Raw genomic sequence first — 24,125 nt, 5'->3', positions numbered from 1 at the left:
TTATTTTATATATGGATTACATTTTGCTAGCAACCAATGATAAAGGTTTGTTGCATGAGGTGAAACAATTCGTCTCTAAAAATTTCGATATGAAGGATATGGGTGAGGCATCTTATGTCATTGGTATTGAGATCCATGGAGATAGATTTCAAGGTATCTTGGGTCTATCTCAAGAAACCTATATTAATAAAATTTTAGAGAGATTTTGGATGAGGGTTTGTTCACCAAGTGTAGCTCCCATTGTGAAGGGTGATAGCTTGAATTTGAACCAATGCCCGAAGAACGACTTTGAAAGGGAACAAATGAAGAACATTCCATATGCTTCTACTATCAGAAGCCTAATGTATGCTCACGTCTGCACAAGATGTAACATTGAATTTGTTGTGGGAATGTTGGGACGATATCATAGTGATCCAAGTTTAGACCACTGGAGAGCTACAAACAAAGTAACGAGGTACCTTCAAGGAACCAAAAACTACATGCTTATGTATAGACAGATAGAAAATTTGGAAGTAATTGGATACTTAGATTCTGACTTTGTTGGATGTCTTGATTCACACAAATAAATATTAGGATACACTTTTATGATGGTCGGTGGAGTTGTATCATGGAGTGGCAAGCAGACCTTGATTACCACTTCCACTATGGAAGCCGAGTTCGTCTCCTGTTTTGAGGCTACTTTACATGGTGTATGGATTAAGAGTTTCATTTATGGGCTTAGAATTAAGGATATTATCTCTAAGCCATTGAGAATGTATTGTGACAATTGAACAGCTGTTTTTATGGATAAAAGCAACAAAAGTGGGAGTCGAAATAAACACATCGACATTAAGTATTTAGCTATAAGGGAACGTGTTAAAGAAAAGAAAGTGGTCATTGAGCACGTCAACACTGAGTTGATGATCACTGATCCTTTGACTAAGGGCATGCCACCCTTTAAATTCAAGAATCATGTAAGGAATATCGGACTTGGTTCCATTATGTAGTTTCTCATTGTATGGACAATGTTATTTTAATGAAATTCCTAATTATTGTGGTGTTTTTCTCATAGTTATGTGCACCTTAATTTGATTTGAGAGAATTCATCTGTTTAGGACCAAGAATAAATAAAAGGTTTATTCATTAAGGAATTGTTGCCAAATAAATTATAATAGAAATAAATACAAAGTAAAACATGGAAGATAATACTCATCATTAGAGAACTTATTGCGATGATTCACATATCTATTACTTAACACAGATTATCAATGGGTCTTAAGATGAGACATTAAAAAATTGGTAGTATGGACCAAGTGGAGAATGTTGCTCCCATAACAGTTGTTTGGTCCATAACGGCCACCGATAATTCAGAAACCAACTGACCATCTGCCGCTAATTACAATATTTACTAAAACCATCTGTTGTTGATTAATTTCTTGTTGGAAGCCCCTGGAGTGGTCCATTACTCCCACTGCAGTTCTCTACCATGTTCTGAGGAACACTTGACACTTAGCCAACTAAATCTTGATGGAAGCTTGGGTATAAATACTTTTGTTTGGTCCCCAAGGTCACTCACTCAACCCCTTCAGCCTTACACCATCAAATGAGAGTAGGTAGAGCTTGGAAGTGCCACACGGATGATGATCTCTCACGCAGTTGTTCAAAAATGGCATAATTACAGAGTTATTTGCTAGCTATCTTTTCATGTCATGCTTGGAAGTGTGGAAGCAAGCTCCGTTGTTAAAATTATTCATTCAATTCTCCATCCATCAAAATCCATTTCACCGTCTTCAGGCATCTTCCTTAGTGCTTTTTGTTTACACATGCCATCTAGTTTTGTCTTTTCATGTACACGTGACTACAAAGCTTGACTTCTGGGCTTCAAAAGTTGGAGCTAAATATCTCTAGATTCAGGATCCTTGTTGAGAAAAACCAAAGAAGACTCACATTCTCTTCTTTTTGAAATCGTTGGACATTTGTTCAATCTAGTGAGTGAAGAGTAGTTTTTGAAGCTTCTCTCTCCAAGGCCTTTATCTGCCTCAGCAACGCCTGAAAGATGTTGTAAATTTTTTGCTTCACTAAGGATTGAACGTTGATCATGTGAATCACCTAACTGGCTCGTTTTTTGCTTTGTCATGGCCAAGAGTTGATTTTGTATATTAAAGAAAATGTTGTTAAATTTGTGATTTCCATCGGACTGGAACCTATGACTTCTAGACTACCGGTTTTGATCGAGCCAACAATGCATGTAAACACATCAGAAAAAAAAAGAAGGGACTGCCTCAAATGTAGCAGAAAGTTTGGTTTTGCAGTTTGAATAACATCAATGGCCGGAGGTATGATTTCCTGGGTGTTAAAGTTTTCTGATTCTTCTAAGTGTTTATTCCACATTATAAAATCGTTATTCAGCAATTAGTTTGGTCGTGTATCCCTCTTCATCATTTTTCTACTCTATCCTCGAGCATTTCACTTTGATAGAGATCATCGTCGTGGCTTGAAAGGAAAAATGATCCCAATCCATATCTTTTATACACATCCCAAATCCGTCGTAATTAAAAAAATGTGTTCGATATCTTTCTAGGTGAAAATCGAATGAGACCTACTATATCAACGTGTTGTGTTTATTATTACAGATGGATGGGATAAGTCTTGAGGAGGGGAACAAAGCAAAGGTGGCTAGTGTATATACATAAAAGGTTCAAACATACATTGAACTCACACCATATTCAATTTGTACGGATTCATTGAGGGCATCAATCCAAGCATAGAAAGACTTACTTAGATATTAACAATTTTGGTTTTCTCTTTTAATAGTATCCATTAGTACTGCTTTGGCTGGTTTCCTGGCACTGTAGATTTCATACTTCCCATTTGTTTGATTTTATTGACCTCAATTTGTCAAGTGTGTCCTAAGATCTGAATTGAAGCACACAGAAGCTTAAAAGGGTTGACATGTCAAAGTTTGGAAGCTTAGCCATGCAATTTGAGTATTAGAATATCTCTAAGATCGTTGATATATCATTTGAAGCCCGCGATAATGACGTAAAAGCTTGCTTTAGAGTTATTGGGAAGATTATCGATTTTTTTTCAACTAGTTTTATATTCATATGGGTCATATTTGTTTTTCGAAATTTAAGTAGAAACGCAAAACAAGAAATAATAAATTATTGAAAGAATAAGACCATTCAAATTACTCATAAAATATGATGACAATATGAATACAATATATGGACTCTTAAGTCCAATCAATCCTAATTATGTATATGCATGAGAATAATTCAACAACACTTTTCTTCACTTTTTTCCATTAGCAAATAGTTCAAAATTAGAGTGGGAAAAACAAATTAGAAAAATATACTAAAATGGAATGGCTAGAAATAAGTGGAATTAGAAATCAATTAGAACTAATTAATAACTCTCACATGTGAAATACTACCTTAAACTTCTAAACTAAATTCCAAAATAAGATTAAAAGTCATCTAACAAGGGGATGAGAGAGATAAAATGATGTCTTTTTGTTGTAAGTAGGCAGCAAGTGTGCCTACTCACTCTAGGAAGGCCTATGCATGAGGTTTAACCATGTAATCCTCCAATTTGTGTTAGTCAAAGCCACATAATCCTAGGTGGTAGCCCCTACTAAATATAGGATTACTAAAAATAGAAAACCATAAAAATAAAAAGTTTGCCAAATGATAGGGAATGTTTTGTAGTTAATGAAAAGTGGCCATATGTGACCCTAGTAATTTTATGAAAACATGTATAATAATGGAAATACGGTAAGTGTTGTAGAACCACTAAGGGAAATGCAACACAACATATTTATCTTGTTTTTTTAATTCTTTTCAATGAAAATAATTTCTCTTCTTTTAATTATACATGGGGTGTTCATTGGAAAAAGGAAATATTTAGTATCATTAAGAGAAATTAAGCATACGCTAATCTATAATGACCTTTATGATGTGATACAAAGCCTACCAAATCTATTGTTGATAAAGCGCTTACCATATGGAAAAATAAAGACAAGAAATTCCATGCCTTATTGCGGCTTTTGTAAGTGAAAGGGTAAGTCATCATATATATCAAAGATTCATGTGGTTAATATAGGAATTTCTTTCATGACATTCATGAACGTACTCTAATCAACATATTCTCATTATCTCAAATAACTTTGATATTGTGGACACCAAAAACCATCATTTTCTAGTCTTTAGTTGAAAAAATTGTAGATTCAATGTGAGAAGTCTTTTGGGAAGAGTATAGCTCAACCCATTGGAAGAGATTGTATTCCTTGTTCAAAACAAGAAGAATCAATCACATGATTTGTCTAGAGAAGAAGATAGTAAGACACTATGCATAACCAATAATTTTAAAGGTATGCAAAATCAAGGAAAGAGGTTTGATCTGCATTGTTTTCAATGTGATAAGAATGGACATGAAACTAAGACATGCAAAATTCCATGGGAGAATATTAAAAACAATAAAGAAGACTATCAAAACAAAGGTAAAGCACATGAATATTATCATTTGGTTGTTGCTCACTGCGATATTGAAAAATAAATATTTTTTGAAAGGTTTATTTAGTTCTCAATGAGATGCCTAGTTGCTTAACACTTAACACTCATGCAACTTTCTACATGAAATTCATAAATATTTCTTTGTCTTATTGAATGACAATGTGAAAGGTGCAATGTACTTTGTTGATAGATAGGAATTAACAAAGCTAGTTTTAAATTGCTTCAATTCCCAAGTTTTCTTTAGAATGATGTTCTTTATCTTCCAAAGTTATGGAGGAACTTGTTGTCTGTTAGACACATTTGAGGGGAAGGTCATTCCATTCACATATTTGATTGAATAGTTGAAATGAGGAGGTATTTCGATAATAAGGCCATTATGATAATGTGAGAAGATGACACATTGCTGAAGCTAAAAAGGATATCTACATAGGCACAAAATTCTACACATCTTTATCACTCTGATTAAAAGAGATTGTCTGACATTCTTCTATGGCATGCTAGATTTAGGCACATCAACTATGAACTAAAAAACAATAATGATTCTAGTTTGTGTGTCATTCTAAGGGACATGAAGGCATTTAAGGCTTGTATCTTTGTGAAGGACAACAAATAACGATTTCATGATTCCACTTTCAGAGAATTGATATATTCTAATTTGTGTGGCCCCATGCCTATTTCATCTAGTTTTGGTTAATAAATATATTGTGACATTTATTCGTGATTATGCTAGGGTATGTTGGTTTATTTGCTAAAAAATAAGTATCAATCTTTGAAACATTTAAACTTTTAAATGTATGGAAATGAAATAAAGAAAAATCTAGTATTAGCACTCACCATAATGATAATGGAAGGCAATATACCTCTAGTTATAATGAGAACTATCTTTCCCAACATGGAATCCAACATCAAACCACAAATCAATGTAATTTTGAAAATTGAACATCCAATGTTAACTTTCAAGGATGTAAAGTATGCTTTTGTTGATGAAGTCCTATATATATCTGGCCTATCTAAATTTAAGTTGATATTATACTAGCACAACCACATTAATAAATGGATCATATCAAAGGTATTTTTATAAACGGGAGATGATGGCGAGGCCAGGTTTCGACCCTGGTCCCCTAGGGCCTGGGCCTAGGTAGCATAGGTTTTTTCCTGCAAGCTGACACACAGGTACGGGTAGACGCGGCGCTGGCATCCTCAGAGGGAGACGGGTGCAACAGTGGTCAAGTGGTTTGGGTCGCGTGGGTCAAAGGAGTTTTTTACACAGCCGGGCGGGTTAATGTTACCGAAGGCAGATAGAAGGAGCGGTTTACAGCGAAAACCCGTGAACTTTACCTCGGAGCCGTTCCGGCTTATCATTTGTATGCGTTTTTTAGGTTGTGCAGGCGGTTTTTCAGCTGGCATTTTCGGGCGACGGTTGGAAGGTTTTTACCATTTTACGGACTTCTAGGGTTTTACAATGGTTATTGCTAGCGAGTCGGTGGAGCTTGACCCTTCGCCAGAGGATGTGCTTACAGTGTGGGGGAAGGATTTAAGCGAGCAGAACATTGGAGAGCTGATTGAAAAGCTCGAAAGGAATGGAACTGGAGCGGTTTTGACGGCTGGTACTAGGGCAGCAAGTTTCGCAAAGGGTATGTTGGAGGAAAGCTGGGATCTATCGGGCAATTTGGGCACCGATGGTAGGAGAAATGAGAAGGAACCCTCACTGTCAGGCTTGAGCTCGTGGAGAGACAAATGTTCCGTTGTGCCGTCTGGTAAGCTAACATCTCCAGCCAAGATCTTTTGTCCATTAGGGGGATTAGAAGACATAATTAACTCAGTCCAGAACAGAGGGGTGTGGAGATCGGTAGGAGGTTTAAACATTACAGGGAAGGAGATCGGGAGAGCCACCCTTACATCTGTAGTAAGCAAGGGGCTTTTTATAGAGAACACTCCTTTGGGAATCGGTGGGTCGGTAGGATTTCCCTCCGGAGCAGGCGGACAAATTTCACAGGGAACGGTTTCGACTTCACCGGCAGCAGGGACGGTTCATGGAAAGGTCATCTCGGAGTTAGAAGGGGTAAGCAGTCCAGTTGAGGGCTTGGTCGAAACCCCTCCATCGGATGGGGACGAGCAGGTTATTAGGCCGGAATTTGGGCCCCAAAGGGACGATGGTTTTCAAAACCCTGAGCTCGGGGATCAGAATGCACCCCCAGAGGTGACAAGGGTTGGGGAGAAAAGAAAGAAAGCAAAACCCTTAAAGACTAAGACCCTCTCAGAGCTTGTCCTTGGTATGGATATGCATGTGAATGGCGTCCTAGAGTTCGCAGAAGTTACTCTGGTGGGCAGAATCAGGGGGCGGCCCGTTTCCGGTAAAGATCTTAGACAGTGGGCATCGAGTCAGTGGGCAAACTCCCCAGCAGCCTCATGCAAGATCAACTCTCTGGTCAAAGGCTGGTTTATGGCCCGTTTCAGCAGTAAAGAGGCCATGGAATGGGTTGAAGGAAAAATTTGGGAATTTGGGAACAGACCGGTTTTTTTTAAGAGATGGACGCCGCTTTTTTATGCAACAAAAGAAAAGGTTGATGAGTTTCCCGTCTGGGTTAGGGCTCCGAGTCTCCCTCCTTATCTCTGGGTGGACTCTGTGTTCAAGTCTATTGGGAACCACTTGGGAACATATCTGGATGCAGATAGATCGTACCTTGACACTTTCGAAATGGGGGTGGCAAGGATCCTGGTGAGGTTAAATCCAAAGGAGGGACTGGCAAAATCCATCCCTCTGAGATATGGGGAGTACGTGGTTGAGCAACCTTTGGACTATGAGCTACTCCCGTTTCGCTGTCATCGCTGCCACGAATATGGGCACCTGGCAAGAGATTGCCCGTTGGGTAGGAGGAAGAGGAGGACCTATAGAAATGAAAAGGAGTGGGAAAGGAGCAGCAGGCGCGTCGGGAGCGAGCAGGAGGAGGTCATTCCATATGGGAAGCCTGTGGAGGAGAATCTGCAGCAGACAATGGAAGGGAAGCACAAGGATGTCGGAGATGCGAGGATTTTGTCTGTGGACCAACCAACTCTGGACCCCTCTCCTTCTGTTCCGGTTGCGGTCTCAGCGGAAGATCAACCGGGTATGCTATTTCCTCATCATTCCTCTGTCTCTTGTTCTGAATCTGTTGAAGGGGGGGTTGCTAAGTTAGAAATTGCTAAGTCTGTTATGCAAAATATTGAAACTATCACAGCTGATCTTCCCTCCTTAAATCTGAACTGTGAGGATTTCCCTCCTTTGGTTTCCGGTATTGGAGCCTTTTCTGGTGGATGCCAATATAATCTTAGATCTCATAGCAAAAAACCGGGATGCTCGAAGGAGCTTTTGGACCCTGTTGGAGGTTTGGGCACTGAAACTCCAAAATCCTGCCCAAAGAAGGGTAGAGGAAGAAAATCCATGCTTTCAAAAACACAAGCAAAAGCCATTTTTGATGTAGCTGATGGGAAACAAATGACAATTCCCGGGGCGCTTAGAGCAACAAAACCCCCAGAGACTGTTATAAAATGATTTGCCTTTCATGGAACTGCAGGGGTTTAGCTAGTAAACCCAAAAAACTAGCTTTAAAAGATCTTATTGCTCGAAACAACCCGGACATAGTATTTCTTCAAGAAACTCTGGGAAAAGGTTTGGATGTTGAATCCTCCTTGGGCTCTCTTTTTCCAGGTTGGGTATTCATAGCTACAGATGCTAGTGGACATTCAGGAGGACTAGCCTTGGGTTTTAAAACGGGAAGACTGAAGGTCTTAAGTTCATGGGGGTTACCAAATGTGTTGGGAGTGGAGGTGGTATCCCCTGATTTCGACATCCCTCTGCTGTTTGTAAATGTCTACGGCCCTTGTCAGGGTCGGGTCTCTTTCTGGAACGACCTTCTCTCAAAAGACTTGTTAAAATACAGAAATCTTATCATTGGGGGAGACCTAAATTTCTCGATAGGAATTGCTGAAGCCTGGGGGCCTCTTGCGAGGGAGGATCCATTGACTGACTTCTTCTCAAATATCCTTCTCTCACATCATCTGATTGATGTCAATATCATAAAAGCAAAACCTACTTGGAGAAATAGAAGAACGTGGGAAGACAGAATTGCGAAAAGACTAGATCGTTTCCTTATAAATGAAAGATTGGCCTCTGGTATTCCTCTATTCCATCAATGGGTGGGTGCTGGGGGAAACTCAGACCATTTTCCTATCTTTCTGGAGTTCTCCAAACCACCCTCAAAACCTGCGGCGCCTTTAAAATTCAATGCTTCTTGGCTTCAGGAGGAATCATACATCAAGCTTTTTAATGAGACTTGGAGACATACAAGCCAGGAGCCTTCGGTGAATAAAGCTGGTCGGTTCTTGGAGAACCTCAAAAGACTAAAAAAAGCTACAATTGAATGGGCAGCAGCGAGGAGGAAAAAGCAAGTGGAAGATTTAGTGAGTATTGATGAGGCGCTGGGGACTCTCGAAGATCCGGTAAACGATTCTTATTCATCTCAGGAATCGAAAGAAAGAATTCTGGCTCTGGAAAAGAGAAGGGCGAAGATCCTATTGGAAAGAGAAGAGGAGTGGAGATTAAAAAGTAGGGCTATTTGGTTGAAAGCAGGGGATGAAAATACTAAATTCTTCCATAACTTTGCAAAAGGGAGGAGGAATGCAAACACGATATGGAAGCTAAGGGATGCTGAAGGCAGGGAGGCTTCCTCTTTTGAGGAACTGTCCTCTATGGGGAAATCTCACTTTCACTCTCTCTTCTCGGACCCGGGGGACATTACTTTGCCCGAAATCATTAGAACTGCCCAGGCTTTCCCTAGGTTTGTGGAGGAGGAAGATGCGGATGATCTTTTCAGAGAAGTGACAAAGGAAGAAGTAGAAAATGTAATAAAGTCTATGCCAAAAGACAAAAGCCCAGGACCCGATGGATGGACCATAGAAATTTTTACACACTTCTTTGAATCTATTGGGGTTGAGCTTACTGAAGTAGTTGAAGAATCTAGAGTCAAAGGGGAAATCTATGGTCCTTTCAATGCAACTTTCATTGCACTTATCCCTAAAAAAGAAGATCCTGGTTCTTTTGAAGATTTCAGGCCTATCTCTCTGTGAAATACCATTTACAAGATTATTGCAAAGATCATTGCTGTTCGCTTGAAACCCTTCTTATCTGGCTGTATTTCAAAGGAACAATTTGGTTTCTTAGATGGGAGGCAAATTCACGAAGCAATAGGGGTAGCTCAAGAAACTATTCATAGTTTAAGGCAAGCAAACAAGAAGGGGGCTGTACTTAAAATAGATCTATCAAAAGCATATGACAGAGTCAGTTGGATGTATTTAAAACTCCTGCCGACACATTTGGGTTTCAAGGTGGGTTTCATAAACTGGATCATGGGATGTGTCACAAATGTGAACTTTGCTGTCCTGATTAATGGAGCTACTTCCCAATTCTTTAGAAGCCAAAGAGGACTGCGCCAAGGATGCCCACTTTCTCCTTTGCTCTTCCTTCTTGCTGCGGAAGGCTTGAGCAGGCTTATGGCAAAGGCAAAACAACCAGGTTTGGTAAAAGGTTTGGAAGTTGCTGTCAACCTGTTTATTACTCACCTGCTATTTGTTGATGATATCCTTCTCTTTACAAATGGGAACTTAAATGAAATTTTAGAGATTAAGCGCATTCTTGATCTGTTCCTAAAGGCTACAGGGCTCCAAATAAACGAGAGGAAGTCTCAGCTTATTTTTGAAGGCTTCAATAGACAAGAGGAGAATATGATCGCAGGCCAGCTGCCTTTTGGCACCTGTAATATGGAGCAGCCCTTCAAATACCTGGGTTTTTGGCTAAAACCATCTTCTTATAGAAAGCAAGACTGGAATTGGCTAATTGCGAAGATTGAACAAAAAATTTCTCATTGGAGCTTTAAGTGGCTTTCAAGGGCGGGAAGGCTTACCTTGGTAAATGCTGTTCTCCAGGCTATTCCCGTATTTTGGGCTGCTCTGACTTGGATTCCAAAAGGAACTCTTCACAAAATCAAGCAGATTTGTAGTAGATTCTTATGGTCAGGATCAAAGGATGATTCCGTGCTCCCTTGGGTGGCATGGGACAAGATAGCAAGACCAAAGGACTGGGGTGGTTGGGGTTTGAAAAGCCCCACAGATTTCAGTCTAGCTCTTGCTGCAAAATCGGGTTGGAGGGTTATCACTATGGAAAATCTCTGGACAAAGGTGGTAAGGCGAAAGTACATTGATCCCACTCCATTGGAAGATTGGATCAGAATGCCAAATAAAAAAGGAAGAAGCTGCTCTGTTATTTGGAAAGCCACAACGGAGGCTTTTAAGGTTATTGAACAAGGGCTAGCTTGGAGGGTGGGAAATGGAGAAAATGTTAGGATTGGAAGGGATCCTTGGGTGGGGTGTATCGAGGGTTTCGCTCTTTCCCCTGGTATGCTTAATCACCTGGATGATATTGGTATTAGGAACTTAAGGCAGATTGCAAACTTGGAGCAGGAATCCATTTGGGGACAGGTTTGGAGGTCTGAGGTCGAGATAGGAATCGATCCTACTTGGAGAGTGGAATGGCAGGCATTCATCCAAGAACTTGGAAGATCAAATGTAAGAATCTCGGACAGACCAGATGCTCTGGTCTGGGCACATGCAGAGACAGGTTCATATTCGCCAAAGGCTAGCTATAGCTTACTGATGAAGAATAAAGGCTGGAATCCGCCAGTCTGGTGGTCAAAACCTTTATTTAAGCTAAAGTGCCCTAAAAAAGCAAGAATTTTCTTCTGGTGTGCCTTAAATCATAAGATCCCTACATGGGATGTCCTGCAAGCCCGCTTCAAACAAGGATCGGGTAGGTGCCCCTTGTGTTTCACTGAGTCTGAATCCATCTCGCATCTGTTCATCTTTTGTCCCTTTACAAAACAGGTGTGGGCTGAAGTGGAAAGATTGATAAATTTAAAAATCAGATGGGAAGGTGACTGTTTGACCACCGCTTGGGAAAACTGGTGGAATCACTTTCAAGAGAGGAATTTAAGGAATTTACCTCCCATCATTTGCTGGGGTATCTGGCTTGCTAGGAACCGAAGCATCTTCTGCGAGCAGCTGACTCCGGGGACAGCTATTGCCATTCAAAGCAGTGCCATCCTTGAAAGCATTCCTATAAAGGAGGTTTCTACAATCAATACTCCGCGGAAGGAACCATGCATCAGAGAAGGGATCCCGTGGGCTTTTTTTGATGGGGCTGCACAAAATGACTACACGGGGGCCGGGTTGTGTATTCATCTTAGTGGTTCACATTCTCTCAAAGCTTCGATGGGAATTGGAAGGGGGACAAATAATTTCACTGAACTCACTGCTCTTAAACTGCTCCTATGTTGGCTTGTTCACAAACATATCCTCACAGTTCAGATCTTCAGTGATTCGCTGAATGTTATAAATTGGGTTTTGGGGAAGCATAGATGTCAGAACTATTTGTTATTGCCATTACTTGAAGAGATCCAATCTTTAAAACAGTGGTTTAATGTTTTCTCAATTGCTCACATATACAGGGAATTCAATGAGGAAGCGGATAGATTTTCTAAAGAAGGCTTGCGGCAGTCTGTGGGTGTTTGGAGAATAACTGAACAGGAACATGATCAGATCCGTGTGTCGGATCAAGCTCCAAACATATAATTTTTTCACAAAAGATGCTTTATATTTGCGCTGGTTTTTTTTCCTGTTAGCGGATAGAACATGATGACTTCGTTCTAAACTGATATTTTACTCTTATGTTTTTAAAAGCTCTGTTTAAAGAGCGAACTATATGCTGTTTTAAACCTTTATGTTTTGATCCTGGGTCGTTTTCCATATGTATGGAGGCCCAGGAAGCTCTGCGGATTTTTACTTAAGAGGACATGCAAATCAGAAGATGGCTGTAAAAGCCGGATTCAGTAGATGTTTATTAGAGCTCTGTAGGGGCGCTAATGATGCTATCAGTGGAGTCTCGGCTCCTAAATAGGCAGTCTATGCAGAATGTTAACTCAAAAGCATTGTAACATTTTTATATCTTATAAGAAAGTTCGTTTTTTTCTTTGGAAAAAATAAATAAATGGATCATATCAACCACATTAATAATGATTAGGTGTATGGTAGGGATTTAATATTAATATTAATATTAATTAATATGTAATTATATTATTAGTATTATGTTTTAGTATTGAGTATTAATATTGGGCTTGAATATACGAGTTTTAATATAAGTAAGGATAAATTATATTCAACTAAGTAAGTAAGTTTCAATTTACATTAAAATCCTATATTAAATCCTAATATTAAACCCAATGTTATAAATCTTAATATTAAACCAAATATTCCCCGGATGTGGGTGATGGCACGTCACACAGGGACAAGCCACATGCCCAGCATGTGCCGCCCCATGCTAACAATGCCGCGTAATGGTTCTACGCCGCCAAGGTATATGGTTTAGCTGCCCGAGCTCTTGGCATTCAATGCCGAGCAGGGTGAAGCGATGGGAAGGCAGATTGCAGTTAATGTATGCTTTGTTCGAGGGAATGATGCGAGTCTTCAAGGGGAAGGCGGAGCACTACAAGTTTATTGTTATGGTGAGGCAGGGGTGGTGCAGACTCAGAAGGATTCTGGACGGGTGGGCGCTCCACCACCTCACATCGCAGTCACAGTATACCGTCGCTGCAACTCAAGCGCATACCTCAAGTGGGAGTGGCTCGCTGAGGGCAATTGGGGTAAATTGGAGGCACGGAGTGAAGATATACACTCAGGCAAAGTCTGCTCTGAGGCTGCTAGTCCTGTGTGTGGTCTTTGGCAAATTCCGCTCGGTGTTTGTTCTTACCACTCATTTCAGATACTGCAATCCTGTAGCAGTTTCCACGGGGACCTCAAAACCACGAGAACAGTCCTGGAACAAGAGGAAGGCGACGGGGAGTCTATGGCAAAATTGCGAGAAAGGCAACCGAGCAGAAGGGGACCTAGGCGAGGTGCATCCTCACGCCCCCCTGCAGCAGATGAGCACCATCACTGCTGCTGCTGCTATTGCCACAGGAGAGCGAGAGCTACACCAATTCAGGCTAGGCAGTTCATGGAGGTTGGCAGCTCAAGTGAAGGAGAGCCACAGCTTCCAGCATTCGGCTCAGTCGTCTTCACCTTGGGCAGCTCGAAGGATAATGCAGCTATCAGTGCTCACATCTCAGTTCTCTTTACTAAGGCACCTGAAGGAAATGAAGGTGGAAAGCAACCAGTTTCGGCTGAGCCACTCCCAGAAGGCATTGGGGAGGAAAGTCCAGTGCTGCAGCCACCAATCGAAGCTGGCACCTCTGGGAAAAAGATCCAGCAAGCCCCTTCCCATCCTCTGGAGCTGGAACCTCAGAACATTGCAAAGGATCCTATGGACATGGGGCCAGGGGACCCTGCAAGCCAAGGTTGGAGCTGCTTCATTGAGGAAGAGCCCGAAGACTGATCCCCAGAAGCACACTCCGGCATACTCCTTTCTCTATCGGCTCCGGTCCATGTCAAAGGTCTCAGCGGGTATTTGGGTTCTCCTCGTTACTGTGTTTGTTAATCTTCAGTTCTTAATTTTGTCATACTTATGTCGGTCACACGTCTGGACAAGGTTCACTGTTACTGTTTAGAAGCCCCTGCGCGGGCCGTCTCGTTACTGTTTAGCTCAATGTTGTTCCATGTTCTGGTTTAGTCATATCATTTTGGTCTTTTGCTTTAGTAAGCTCTAGAGGAGTTTTGGTAAGTCCTGTCGGTGCTGCCCCTGCGAGGGAGCATTTTGTGTCATGCTAAGTTTTCCAAGACACCATAGCTGGCCCTGGATGGCCTGTTTCTCTGCTTGTAAAGTTTACCTGTAAATATTATATAATAGAATAGATAGTTTTTATCGAGAAAAAAAAAATATTAAACCAAATATTATAAACTCAATATTGTAAACCCTAATATTAAACTCAATATTATAAGCTCAATATTAAACCCAATATTATAAAACCTAGTGCTAAACCCTAATTGTATATTGTTGCAATGTGACATTAAATAAATTGCAATATAATGTAACATTATCACATTAATTGCCAAATTGATTATCTAATTGCGAAAATATTTTCCATAATGTGACAATGGATACATACGTACCATTTCAACGTCACAATATTAAACCCTAATATTAAACCAAATATTATAAACCCTAATATCAAACCAAGTATTATAAACCCTAATATTAAAAACCCTATATTATAAGCCTTATATTAATATTAAAATATAAAATAATAATATGTTAATATTAATATTAATATTGACTATGTTTGACTAGGTTTAACTAATGTGGCTTACTATGTTTGACTATTAATATTAATCAGTAATAATAATAATAGCTCGTTAAGTTTGACCAAAGTTCAAAATTGTTGATTGTCAAACATACTCAAGCATAGTTTCACTATGGTCAAATATGATTTGACTATGAGTTACTATGTTTAAACGTGGTTTTATTATGATTAACCTTCATTTGACCATCATTCGACTATGTTCAACCACAGTTGAATATGATTGACTATAGATGACCTTGATTTGAATATTCTTTAAATATGGCTGACCAAATTTTGACTATGGTTTGTCTATAGTTGACCATGATTTGATTATCATTACCATTGCAATGGTGGTTGTTGATGGTTAGCCATGATTTGGATATCGTTGACCTTGGGCATCCACTATAGGCCTCCATGGTCAATCATGGCCATCTAGTGTGGTTTAATTTAGGTCTATGTGGTTCACTATAGGTCACCTACATATAGACAATGATGCTCGTGGTAAGTTTGGTTCACCATGGTAGTCATGTTGACTATTTTTGACAACTATGACCATGTTGACTATAATTGACTATATCACCAATAATGAACCATAAACAATATGTATTAATATATAAACTAATTTATATTTAAGAAGCTATAAAAGTGAAATTAATATATTATTAATATGTTATTAATGTTATATTAAACTTTTATTAATAACATGATTAATGTTATGTACATATATCTTAAAATTATATTAATGTATTTTACATTAATAACATGTTATATTTAATTATTATATCAATGTAATTATATTTAATTATTATATCAATGTAATTACTATTATTAAAATTATTAATAATGTATCAATTTTATTATCATAACATCATCAATATTATGAATCTGATTAATAATATTATTAACAATATTTTTGTTAATATCAATATCAATAATATATTTTTTTAAAGTATGGTTAGTAATAATATTAATAATATTTTTAATATTAAAATTTAAAAATATCATATATGAAAAATAATAATGTAGCAATAATATAATATTAACTTAAATTTATAACATAAAGTTTGTAGATTAAAGTTTATAATATTGGACTTAATATGAAGATTTAATATTAAATTTACAATATTGGGTTTGATATTAGAGTATATAATATTAGGTTTATAATATTAAGATTGATAATATTAACTTTAATATTATGGTTAAATATTGAATTTATAATATTGGGTTTAATATTAAAAGTATAATATTAGATTTAATATAAGCTTTCAATATTAATTAAAACTTACTCACTAAAGTCCCAAGGGTTAGCTCTACTGGTCAAGTCCCCGTTGTTAAGTGCCTTTCATGCAGGAGCATTCAAGCCTAGTCAGCAATGTGATAGCATGGTCGCATGTTGTGACTAGCAAGGAATTGGAAGACAAGAGTTTAATTAATTTTAATTATTTAAATGTGTGAGAGTGTTTATTTATTCTCAAAATGATTAAAAAGGGACATAGTGGTTGATTGATCCTCCCTGTGTGGAGATTAGGCCAAACAGTTAGATTTATTTAGTTTAAATAGAAAATGAGGAAACTGAAAGCTTGATTTAGCATTTGTTTAGAAAAGAGTGGAGTTGAAGAGACTTTTTAGGAGAGAGTGAGAGATTTTTGGTTCTGAACCAGAATTGGTTCATGAATCCACTTTTGTATAAATTGTGAGCTTTTGTCTAATTCAGAGGTTAGCTAGACTAGGAGAGAGAGGTTGGATAGGTTAGCGAGAGATTTGAGAGAAGCAGAAAGGAGAGAGTGAGGATTTCAAGACTGAAATAGGTTTTGTTATTGCTATAGTCAAGCCAGAGGGTGAGACTCTGTAAATAGTATTATATTGAATAAATGTTTTAGTGCATGTGTTAATGGGCCATTTGTATTGGGATCCTTTGCTTTTCTCTGTGTGTTTTCTTGCGGGAGAAACTATACCTTCTTCTTTGTTTTACGCATGAAATTACGAATAACAATGTTCGAAATAGTATGAGTATCCTTAGTTCCATAGCAGTGTTTGAGCGCTTTTATACCCAGTCATTTATCCAAAGACTTCCCAGAGAAGTTATATAAGGAATCATAATTGAAGACAGAGTGTGGCCAAGAATCGTTTTAACACAAAGTTCATTGAAAATAAGTGGGATCAAGACTAGAGGAAACAGTTGCGAGAAGGCTCAATGGCTGTTAGATCTATAAGATCAACGATCGAGATTTATCACATCGATGGAAGTCCTTGTGGATAGATCGGGTCTTAACCCTTTACAAACGCCGATTGCGATAGTGCAATGCAATGTGGGCCGTTGGATCAGAGTTGATTGAACAACAGATGATTGATTGCATATTGGACAGTTGATGTGCTGAAGACAGGGTATCGAAATGCCGATAAAGCGATATTCGATAATCGAAGATTGGAGATCAGGCCAATCGAGATCGGGGTGATTGGAGCAACTAAAATGGTCAGAGCAGAGAGCAGACCCAATGATCGTTATAGATGCGGGTAAATAGATTTTGAAGTCCAGCTAAAGTGTTTCGATGCGTTATTTCCTGTGTATCCAATGTACTCTATATTGTGATAGAGTTATATATTAATGTTCTGATAGTCTCATATCGGAGGAGAAGAGGCGATAAAGGCATATATATATGTGTTGACTTGCGAAGGAGCCAATTGCCAATCACGATAAAGGCCATCCTTGGGATCTATGCAGAGAATGTACGAAAGGAAGAAAAGGTATGGAATGCAAGGTTTTCATTTGTAAATGGATTTTAAGGGATTTAGCGCCGATATGTGGTTTTGTGTGTTTTTATATATCTTAACCAATTTTTTAAGGGGTGAAGGTTGATATATGTGCGGCTTATGGTTTTATAAAGGATTGAGGAGGGCTTTAAGTCCCGATAGAAGGATTTAGAAGGAGGACTTCAATAAAGTCTTATATGAAGGTTACGAAGGGTTGAATAGTCTTGATAGAGGGTTTAAAGTGGGGTGATTGTGTTTTGATATAAATAAATTGATAGAGGGGCCTTAACCATTGACAGTTAAAGATTTGACTCCTTAGGGAGTTAAATACCTGAGACTATTGAGTGAAAACATTTATATGCATAATGTGGATAAGTGTAGGAGTAACCCTGCATCAGCCTTTCCGATCGGGAGGTCACACGGTCAATTCTCCTCGACGCCTTTGGGGTTAGGCTCTGCTAGTCCAGCCGATGGACTTTAAAAGATTCCCTTCGAAGCGCATATAACAACCACCCAGTATCCATGAACCACATCATAAAAAAAATAAAACTTACTCACTAAATTGAGTATAACTTATCCTTATCTATTTTAAAATGTCAACACTAAAACTTTAATAGTAAAACCCAATACTAATTATATATTAATTAATATGAATATTATAAAATTACTAAATTATAATTATAATATAATAATACTATCGCTTATTTTATTTATATATTAACTAATATTAATACAGCTTGAGTGGGCCTAATGGTTAAGAGCGTGTGTTTCCTCCTAAGAGGTCACAGGTTCAAAACCAGAGGGGGGTAGAGTATGTATGCCTTCGTAGACTTAGCAGTCAAATCGCTGCGCGGAGGTGGGTCCCTTGTCCCACAAACAAGGGGGTCTCATACACCAATTTGGTGTGGGTCCCTTGTCCCACAAACAAGGGGGTCTCATACACCAATTTGGTGTCTGGCTTCGCTGTGACCTTAAAAATGGATATTATTATTATTATTATTATTATTATTATTATTATTAAATCTTTACTATATTTTTAATAATTATTAATGGAATTAATATAAATATAACATTTATTAATATTATATATTAACTAATATTAATATTAAATTTTTACTATACTTTTAATAATTATTAATATAATTAATATAAATATAACATTTATTAAATTGATATACGCCTATATTCATATATCTACCTATTGTGCTAATTTGTAATTTAAACCGAATGGATCATATATATCTATGTAAATAAATCCGTGTTTTCTAACTACGAAATTTTAGTCACTTGATGGCATCGTTCGCCTCTGTGACCCTTGGGAAGTTTCAGTGCAATCACCATTATTATATGTAATTGTAATAAAATTACTTCCAACATTGTTGAAATTCAAAATCGTGCGTGGACTTCAGTAGTTGATGACATCAGCCATCCGTATGGCCTTGGAGAGTCTTTCAATTTTCAATTCAATCTTTATTAGTATATGTATTCCTAATCGATACAATCTCGTGCATACATATTCCAGTTAATCAAACCGACAAAACTTCATCTAGTTGATGACATCATCCGTCAGTCGTGTGGCCTAATGAATTAGCTGAAACATTAAATATAATCTATTATACTATTTTTATCGATATCATATGCAGTCAAATGAAGTTTAAATGAATTAGCAGAAATATTAAATTGGATGAGACCATAGCTATTAAGTAATAAGTGAGCACACAATTGACTGAAAATCTTGATAAATATTGACTGAAAATGTTGATTTATGTAAGGATAAGTAAGGCTCACTATCCGCCCAATACACATCAATCTAATTTTTTTATAACTTGTCTCTAATTTATTTTAGAACATCTATAATTAGTCAGCGACTGATCTAACCATGGAGTCTAACTCAGTTTAATCCATGTGATGCATGTGTTCATAATATTTACAAGAATATCTACAAGAGTGGAGAGCCTCACAATATGAGAAAAAGTTGCGCTAATCATTTATAATTTTTATTTGCTTGCAATTTTTTTATAATAATTTTCTGAAATTATATATAATTTTGTTGAAGAATGTAACTAAGTTTGGTTTTCATAATTATATTTGAGCCACAATGAAATGTACTTATGAAAAATAATTTTATTATTATTATTATTATTATTATTATGACTTATTAAAACATGGGTTTCATACTTGGGTCATCATGTTTTAGGTCAAAGTCTCCATTGAGGACTTGTAAGATTTATACTGAGTGGTTAGAGTCATTGTACATTTAATAAGACCATTCATTGTACATTTAATAAGACCCTTTTCAGCCTTTTGAATCATGAATAAAGAATTCACCTCCACACTAGGTCGGCGCTTACCAATTCAAATCGGTTTACAAGAAGCGAATTTCACTACTACACGAACGACACTTTTAAGACAAAAGAAATCTTTTGTCTTAAAAAGTCTCCTTTTATTTTAATTATTTTACATTAAAATTTAATATCAATTGAATTGTGTTAAATATAAAATTTAAGACAAAAACAGTTTAAGACGAAAATATTTTAATACAGAAAATTTATATTTAAGACAAATTTATTTTAAGACAATTTTAAATTTAAGACAAAAATATTTTAAAACAAAACTTTATATTTAAGACAAAAATTGTTTAAAACAAAAAGAATTTAAGACAAAAAGAGTTTGAGACAAAAATATTTTAAGGCAACTTTATATTTATGACAATGGCCACTTAAGACGAAACCCATTTAAGACACTTAACAATTAAGACAAAAACATATCAATTTAAGAAAATATTATCTAACAACTACGGAATTGACTTTGATAGTGCACCCTAAGTCCATCAGCTTATGGGCTACCACTGTATTGCGCCTATAACAATGCTGTTATTTCACTTTCCATTCACGTTATCTTATATAAAGACAATGACTTGTTAACCTCTTCATTTTGTGGGGGTAGCCGACTTTGAGGAACATGAAAACCTTCTGTGGCAAGATTTCCCACACACTAATTACTCTTTTGTCCCTTCGATCTCTGTTGATATGATTAGAGACAACTTGTATGTTGTTGCATTCGACACTACTACATGGAGGGGAATTTTAAGGCAATTTTTAAGACAAAATAAATCTTTTGTCTTAAAATTTTCAATATGAGGTGCTGGTAGAAAAGGTAAAGGATTACGAGTTTGTCTTTGTTGGACACCTAATCCTGAATGGGTTAGTGTGGAAGCTAAATAGACAAAGTAGTCCAAGAGACCTTGGGATGTGAAGCCCAATGGTCACAACAATGTACTATAAATGTATATCAGTTGTTAATAAAATGTATTCTCATGTTTATCTTTCATATTGTTCTAGCTGCCCATGTGTGTTTAACATGGTATCAGAGTAGGCGTATCCCTGCCCTGCATAATTTCTTTGAACCATTTGTTTTATGGTCTTTATGTGCAGGTTATTTCTGCCATCACTTATGAATATTTTCTCAGCTAAATTCTAGCTGCCACCTCTTGCATATACCTGTGCTGCTCCTCCATATTCCTTTATCTATATTATGTATTCCTGACCAGTGTTGTCCAAGATACGCTCTGTGCACTCTCTATAACCGTTTTTTTCCATTATTGATGCTGCGCCACTCTGTCTACCATAATTATTTCTGCGCCATTTCTTCCATGCTTTAGCTCTGAAAACATTCAGAATCGCTGTAACAAATTATCCTTCTGACGCTTACGTTTCTCTCTTGACGCAACAGTCCCATTGTTTCTAATACCTAATGTTCTATTGGCATGCATCTAATCTCTTAACAACAATATTTTCCCTGCATTCAATCTTCCTAGAAATAAACGTTGCTGCCTCTACCATATTCCATCTGGAATGTCAACGTTTTCTCTGTGAGCATGCCCTAAATCACTGAGCGCTCTGTAGTCTATTTCCATGCCGAAGGAATGTATGATGCTGTTTTGCTGAGGAATTAGGCTTGAACTTGTGTCATACGAAGCCGTGACAAAGGAAATGCTCTTAGACCGAAGGTTTTCAAAGTCAATATGGAGCACCTGCCGGGAACTGAATTAATCATGCGTACTGGGCTTCTGCGGCAAGGAGTTGAACGAAGCAAGGGCCGAAAGCAATAGTCCTACAAACATCATCGTATATATAAGAAAGACCCGAGGAATTTCTCCAGATTCACCTCGTTTGCGAGGGAGAGGTCAGACTCGGAAAAAGATTCAGAAAGCCTGCCGTTAGTGGCTTGCAGGCAATTGCATGCACACAGTAGATGACTGCAAATATTTGCACTCCCATGTTGTTGGAGGCTCCGATGTCACTTTCTTGACAAAGCTCGTTGGCCACAGTAACAAGGCTATTCGACGAATTGCTTTTCCTTCTCATTTAGGCGCTGCTGACAAACTCTATTCCGCTGAACAAGACAACAAACTTATGGTATGAGACTGCCATATAGGCCGGGTACACATATTCCTTTACATGGCGTGAGCGAAGCTGGATGCCTCATCAGTGAAGGTCCTTGGATTTTTGTTGGCGTTCCTAACGCTGTCAAGGCTTGGAATACTCTCACGTCCACGGAACAATCTTTAGATGGCCCCAGGGGACAAGTTCATGCCCTTGCTGTCGTTAATCAAATGCAAATGCTTTTTGCTGGAACAGAAGATGGCACTATTTTTGCATGGAAATTTAATTCTCCAGCCAATGCCTTTGAACCAACAGTTTCCCTCGCAGGGCACTGGACGGCTTGTTAAGATTGAAATTGATAATTCTTTTTATATATCTCCATTGTGTATGCAGATATCCATTTAGCAATAACGTAACTCAAGGCTAGAATGTTGTAATGCACATATATTTGTTGGCTTTTTTCTCTTAGTCATAGGCAACTTATTTTGGCAGAGATCACAACTGAGGTAGCTTACACTAATATTTATACTCCTTACTAGATTTTTCCCGCCGCATTATAACCGCCTTCTTGCCTTCTATCCTGGAGGGCATATCTTCCGATTATAGTTGCAATAACCTTGTGCATATAGCTTATATATTATATGACTTCCATTGCTGGGAATTGGATAAGAACTGTGGGTGATGCGCGCCAAAAAAAAAGGATTTTTGTTTCTTAGTTTACAAGATGCAAAGATAGTATCCTCTAAATTTCATTCTGGAGGATCTCTTAGTTCTCTTAGTTGACTCTATGAACTTCCTAGAGGGATGCCAACGATCTGGTATACTTCTAGAGCATTGATTTGTGGATGAAAGCTGACATTGTGGATTGTGATATTAATCATAGATATATTTTTTGAAATTAAAGAAACTGTGCCTGTCTCACTACTTTGGAGAGTGTAATTGGTTGCTAAAATATCTCCGTTAACCAATACATGAAAAGAATATTGCACAGGTAAAATTATGGCAAAATAGGAAATTACAAGATAATTTTCCTCCTCGTCATGTTGGAAGTTGTAAGATAAGGTATCTGTTCGGACCAATATCCTTGCTGATTGAAGCACGACATCAGGAGGGCTCTCTGGAACTCCAAAACTATTTATCATCACTGGTATATCAAACCCCATACTGAGATGGCTTGGTGAAAAGTTTCGATCAACATCCAAAATGTGATCATAAGAATCAACAATATCTTGGCAGTGTAGCTGTCTAGGCTGTTTATTTATTTGAGCTATAAGTTAACGCTGTCTATTACATTAGTAAGCTGTCTATGGTATGGTATCTTTTACTATGTTGTCTCCATCTCATGAATTTCATCTTCCATATTTCCTCCATCGAGAATCAACCTTTGAACATGAAAAGTGGTTAATGGTGTGTCTTCCCATGGTGGTGTATTGGTAAAGTGCTGCACTGTTTCGAGCTGATTGTAAACACATTTTTGTAGACAAAAGGTTGAGCCTTCATGCTATAAATAATTCTGCTTTTCCTCATTGATGGGGTCTGCCTTGAATACTACTTGATATCATCTATTTTGCGAAAAAAAAGACATTTATTGTGAAGCAACATTGTGCATTTGGTTTCTTAACACTTTGCCCATTTGTTTGGTCGAATAATGGTGAAAATTCATGGCTTATTAGAGTTACTAAAAACTCTAATCAAGTCCACTGCTGATAGCACAGTCAAAATTAACGAAGCCTCTCTTTCAGACATTCAAACATGTCTAAAATATGCACAAGAAAATATAGAGTTTTTGTAGCTTGAATCACAACTGCAGCAGGAAGAATTACGACAGTGGAGTCATCATTTTGAACCTATTTCTGTTCAGAACAATGAAACAGACTCCCATAAACAGCGAGACAATATTTTTGAAGTTCATTCAGATCCAGTACCCAATAAAGCAGCAATTGTACATGCAGATGTAGAAACTCAGTCTGCACTTCCCAAGCCCATCATCAAACCTTGGGAACAACTTGTCCACAACAAGCACAGAACTGGTCTTGTATATGACAAGGACTTGTCCTTTCATATTCCAGACTATGCCAAGCCCATTCAGTTTCAGAGTGCTAGATTCATTCATGACAGTTCACCTACTCCTCATGACAGTTCACCTCCAGTTGTTCCAGACTCTGCCTCTCTTCCACAGCAACAACAACAAC

The sequence above is a fragment of the Pinus tabuliformis genome, chromosome 1_2 (assembly GCF_031772625.1).
Source record: "Pinus tabuliformis cultivar Carrire ecotype Pingquan chromosome 1_2, CPIR1, whole genome shotgun sequence".
NCBI lineage: Eukaryota > Viridiplantae > Streptophyta > Pinopsida > Pinales > Pinaceae > Pinus > Pinus tabuliformis.
This window is presented reverse-complemented; position numbering follows the sequence as displayed.